Source organism: Bubalus kerabau, chromosome 18 (assembly GCF_029407905.1).
Source record: "Bubalus kerabau isolate K-KA32 ecotype Philippines breed swamp buffalo chromosome 18, PCC_UOA_SB_1v2, whole genome shotgun sequence".
In the NCBI taxonomy this organism is placed as follows: domain Eukaryota; kingdom Metazoa; phylum Chordata; class Mammalia; order Artiodactyla; family Bovidae; genus Bubalus; species Bubalus kerabau.
The window spans coordinates 12,428,626-12,434,625 of NC_073641.1; positions in this window are offsets into that span (position 1 = coordinate 12,428,626).

Genomic DNA, 6,000 nt, shown 5'->3' on the forward strand with positions numbered 1-6,000 from the left:
GTCCTTCCTTTCCCATCCAACTTCATTCCTATCTTTTCCATTCCATTGCATCCGGGCTGAAAGGTGCTTCAAGACACCAAAGCCTTCAGTGGCTCCTTATTTGGAGACATGATTGCACATTAGCTTGGAAATGTCTTAGAGCATGGTTAGATTTGCACTTTAATCAATTTTAAAAAGCATCATTAATTATGAAAGAAGCGCAAATTAAAACAGGAAATATGCTGTGGCGGGCACAGACATGTGTGTCCCAGATCCACTTCAAGGCAGGACGTGCTGTCCAGCTGGCAGCTTGCAGTCCTCAGCTGTGACTCCTTTTGGGTGCCCTCATTCTACGGGTGGTCTGCAATCATGCTGACTGGGGCCGGGTTCCAGGGGTTGGCCATTGTGACTCAGTGCTCTTCAACTCTGATCGATCATACGCACCCCAGAGCACATCTTGGGGTTGAGGTTCCTAGCAGGTTGGATTGAAGTTCCACTTTTCTCTCTGCCCAGTCCTACTTCCCTCCCACTCTTTCCCATAGGTGTCCATGCTTCATAAATACTTTGTGTGCAAATTCCAAACCAGTGTCTGCACCTGGAGAACCCAACCTGCGTCAGACCCTTTAAAAACATTCACATCGGCAATTAAAAGGGGCAAATCTAGGCCTTTCCTAAATTCTTCAGCATGTTTATTATTATTTTAAATTTTTATGTTTATTTATGGCTGTGCTGAGGCTTTGCTATTGTGTGTGAACTTTCTCTAGTTGCAGCAAGTGGGGGCTTCTCATTTGCCATGGCTTCTCTAGTTGTGGAGCACAGGCTCTGGGACGTATGGACTCAGTAGTTGGCGGCTAATGGGCTTAACTGCCTTGTGGCATGTACGATCTTCCCAGGCCGGGGGCTGAACCTGTGTCCCCTGCGTTGCAAGGTGGATTCTTAACCACTAGATCACCAGGGAAGCCCAGCATGTTTCAATATTTGCTTACCAGTTTTTTCTTTTGATATAAAATTTATGTACAATGAAATGCACACACGTTAACTGTACATTTGCTGAGTTTTGACAAATATTTGTAACTCACACCTCTTTGGAGTTATGGGCTGTTCCCATCACCCCTCAAAGTTCCTTCATGTCCCTTCTCAATCAATCTGACTTCCAACAGAGGAAACAGCTACTTTCATTTTTTTCCCACCATACAGTAGATTAGCCTATTAGAACTACACATAAGTGGAATCCTGCCACAGTTCTCTTTTGAGAAAGGCTTCTTCACTCAGCATAATGTTTTTAAGAGTCATCATAGTTGCTTCATAGACTGGTAGTTTATTATTCTTTCTTGCTGTGTGTTTTGGTACTTTTGGTTCAGTGTATGAATTAACACAGTTTATTCATTCTCTTACTGATGGATACCTGGGTTGTTCCAGTTTTGGGGTATGGTGAATAAAACTGCTTTAAACATACTTGTACAGGTCTTTGTGTAGAAAGGTGTTTTTTTTTTTTTTTTTGCCTTGGGAGTAGAATTGCCAAGTCACAGAGTAGGTGTATGTTCTAGTTTATTAAGAACATGCCAGCCTTTAGTAGCTGTTTTGTTTTCCAGGCTTACTGCAACATATGAGTTCTGGTTGCTACACATTGTCACTGTGGTTGGTGGAATCAATCATTCAATTGTAACTGTTTACAATTCTGATAGGTATATAGTGATATCTCATTTAATTGACATTTCCCCAATGACTAATAAGAAGTTGAGTGCTTTTTCATTTGCTTATTGGCCATTTTTCTGTTGAGACGTGTCTATTTGAGTATTTCACCCAATTTTTCATTGGGTGATTTTTATTTTTATTTTTTTTATATTTAATTTTATTTTATTTTTAAACTTTACATAATTGTATTAGTTTTGCCAAATATCAAAATGAATCCACCACAGGTATACATGTGTTCCCCATCCTGAACCCTCCTCCCTCCTCCCTCCCCATTCCATCCCTCTGGGTCTGGGACGACCCAGAGGGATGATTTGTATTTTTAAACTGAGTTGTAGGAATTTTTTTGTATTCTGATTATACCATTCCTTTGTCAATAAATGTTTTGCAGTATTTTCTTCCAGCAAAAAAGATAAGCCTAAAAAAAAACAAAAACGATCTCAATACTAACGCCTGGATATTTATAAAATGCTTTTGTATTTTTATTTATTTGATTTTTTTATATACAAAATATTTTGACAGAACAAAGGGAAAAAGAGCTGAGCTTTGAGAGTCCTTCAGAGGATCTCTGCTCTGGCATACTGTGTAACTTAATCCTGAGCAGGTTTCCCACGATGTGATGAATTCTCTCGGGGCAGAGTGAATATCTTAGCTATTTTTGGTTTTCATTTCGGTACCTGGTTAAGGTATTTTAAAGCTGGAAATTTCTGAGTGAGTATTTTCTCCTGGGTTGAAATCCAGTGGCATTTTTTTTTTATCTGAAGAACAGGAGTGGGATTTTTTTGTCCTTAGTCACAGTTTCAATATAGATGATAATATCAGCTCTTGGTCATTATTGATTTGCTGTGGTTTGTTTGCTGTTGAGCAGTCTTCAATCAGGATTGAAAGATATGTGCCAGACATTCAGAAAGAATTATTTCAGAGGGGGCCTCGTCCTTCCTTGAACTCCTAAAACTCCTTTTCTATCTCTCTCAGTGTGTACTCTGCTTTCTCTCTACAGGGTAAGCAGTTTGAAAGCAAGGGTGAATCTCATTTGTGTCTCTAGCTCCTCCCAGAACTAACATCAGGATGCCTTGCACAGAGCAGAACAACAAACACCTACAGAATGGATACATAAAGTACAAACAAACCAAACCCAACCCAACCACACAATACAGCAAGCTGACACAAAAGAAAGATTAAGGAGGGACTAGTCTATGGTTCGCATGTTGCAAATTGCAATTTCTCTGCTATTTCCAAACAAATTCATTTTGCTGGGTTAAAAAAATCAATAAGCCATAAACTTATATGGTTTCCTTATTCGGTGAGGTGTTATTAAGATTCAGATATGACTGAGAAGTGAAACCTCACTCCAAAGTACCTTTTGGTCACAATATTCTGGAATGGAGACCAACTTCAAACACTTTGCTTGTAGTTATCATTTTGGGAATTTTTGTACTCTCAGGCTGTTGTACTCCCCAAAGTTACATGGGAATTTCTTGAAACTATGCAAGCATTATGTACTTCAAAGGAAAGCCTGGGATGGCATAAGTGACCTGAGCCTGAAATACTCCTGCTTGGGAGAATAGTCATTCTCCCAGGAATGCTGAGATAGGTTGTCTTATTTGTTTGCAGTCACCTGTAGGATCTCTGTTAGTCATTTCCATCCATTTAACAGACCTATGTTAAGCATCAAGTATGTGTATGGCCCTGTGATAAATACTGTCCTTAAAAATGGGAGATAAGAAATTTTTGAAACCACTAGAGGACGATATAACACAACACAATCCATGGTGAATTTGGGCAGTGAATGCTTCAGGAAAGTTAGAGAAGGACAGACAGCACTGCAACCTGGACTAGAGAAGGAGACAAGTTTGTTGCCTGATCTTCTGGGGTTCTCCTGTCAGGGAAAAACAGTATAAACTATTCTTCACAGCACCCACTTTTCAGGCTGGTTAAATGTGACCTTTTCTAAAACCTGTATATATGTGGCTTTCTCCTGCCCCAAGCAGATCTGCTGCTGATACATCTCCTCCTTTTAAGATGTGCTTCAGTTCAGTTCAGTTAAGTTCAGTCTCTCAGTCATGTCCGACTCTTTGCGACCCCACGAATCGCAGCACGCCAGGCCTCCCTGTCCATCACCAACTCCTAGAGTTTACCCAAACTCATGTCCATCGAGTCAGTGATGCCATCCAGCCATCTCATCCTCTGTCGTGCCCTTCTCCTGCCCCCAATCCCTCCCAGCATCAGGGTCTTTTCCAATGAGTCAACTCTTTGCATGAGGTAGCCAAAGTATTGGAGTTTCAGCTTCAGCATCCGTCCTTCCAAAGAACACCCTGGACTGATCTTCTTTAGGATGGACTGGTTGGATCTTCTTGCAGTCCAAGGGACTCTCAAGAGTCTTCTCCAACACCACAGTTCAAAAGATCAATTCTTCGGCACTCAGCTTTCTTCACAGTCCAACTCTCACATCCATACATGACCACTGGAAAAACCATAGCCTTGACTAGATGGACCTTTGTTGGCAAAGTAATGTCTCTGCTTTTGAATATGCTATCTAGGTTGGTCATAACTTTTCTTCCAAGAAGTAAGCGTCTTTTAATTTCATGGCTGTAATCACCATCTGCTTACTTGACTCTTTTGCATGCAACTCGGATTTGAAAGCACAGATCCTAATTTGTTTCCATTATAATATACTTCAAAAATTATTTATTATTTATCTATTTGGATGCTGCTCTAGGTCTTAGCTGTGACATGAGGGATCTAGTTCCCTGACTAGGGATTGAACTCTGGGCCCCCTGTGTTGAGAGCTCAGAGTCTTAGTTGGACCAGGCAAGTCCCCATCAAAATATACTTTGGTTTTACTCCGAGTTAGAAATTGAGTCCCTTGTAACGTATTCTTTCTTTCTTTTTAAAAAAGATTTATTTATTTTTGGCTGTGCTGGCTTTTCTAGTTGTAGCGGTCAGGGGCTTTGTGGTGTGTGGGCGTCTCACTGCAGTGGCTTCTTCTGCTGCAGAGAACAGGCTCTAGGCGAGGGGGGTTCAGTATTCGAAGTATGTGGGCTCAGTGGTTGCAGCTCTCCAGTTCTAGTTGTGGCTCATGGGTTTAGTCACTCCAGGGCATGTGGGATCTTCCCAAAGCAGGGATTGAACCCATGTCCCCTGCATTGGCAGACAGGTTCTCAACTACTGTACTAACAAAGAAGCCCGCTATCTTTTTTTTAATAAATCTTGTTTATTTATTTATTTTTGCTATGCTGCGTCTTTGTTGCTGTAATGGCTTTTCTCTAGTTACAGCGAGTAGGGGCTACTCTTCATTGCATTGCTGCTGCTGCTGCTAAGTCGCTTCAGTTGTGTCCAACTCTGTGCGACCCCAGAGACGGCAGCCCACCAGGCTCCGCCGTCCCTGGGATTCTCCAGGCAAGGACACTGGAGTGGGTTGCCATTTCCTCCTCCATCATTGCATTGCACAGGCTGCTTATCGCAGTGGCTTCTTCTGTTGCCGAGCACAGGCTCCAGGGCACCGAGCTTCAGTAGTTGGGGCACGTAGGCTCTCTAGCTGCGATTCCTGAGCTCTAGAGCACAGGCTCGATAGTCATGGCCAGTGGGCTGAGTTGCTCCACAGCATGTGGGATCTTCCTGGATCAGGGATCGAACTCCAGTCTCCTGCACTGGTGGGCAGATTCTTTACCACTGAGCCACCAGGGAAGGCCCAGGAAGCCCCCTATCTTAATTAACTTTTTTGAATGTGCTTTTCCTGCTTATGCACTTTTTTCTGTTTCTATCACAATATGATTGGAAAGGAAACAAGGATTTCTGTAGTTTTCTTTTGATGTGTCTTTATATTCAAAAGGGAATGCAAACATTTATCTTGATTTTTATGTTATTAAAATGCTTTAGCTGAGTCCCTGGTGATAATTTAGTATCATCTGGTTTGGTATTTCCAATGCTTAGGACGTTAAAGGTGTGGCACATAAAAGACACTCATTGAATGCTGTAGAACCTCACTTAGAAGAAGAGTGGACAGGGAACATGGCAGAGCTTGCCTATCCATAGACCATATTAAGGCTTTTCTGTTCAGAGTCTCCTGCTGAGGAAACTGGCACTGGTAAGGTCCTTGTTTGTAGGTGGCCATATATTCTAAATCATATCACTTATCCCCTGCCGACACATGAAGGACCATCAACTGCAGCTACAGCAGAGACTTTTAATTAAAGTGTAATCTCTAGATCAGAAGCATCAGAGTCACTTGGGGGCTCTGTTAGAAGCACAAGTTATTGGATCCCACTACAGATCTACTGAATCAGAAACTCTAGGGGTGGGCCATTTGTGTTTCAATAAATCTTCCTG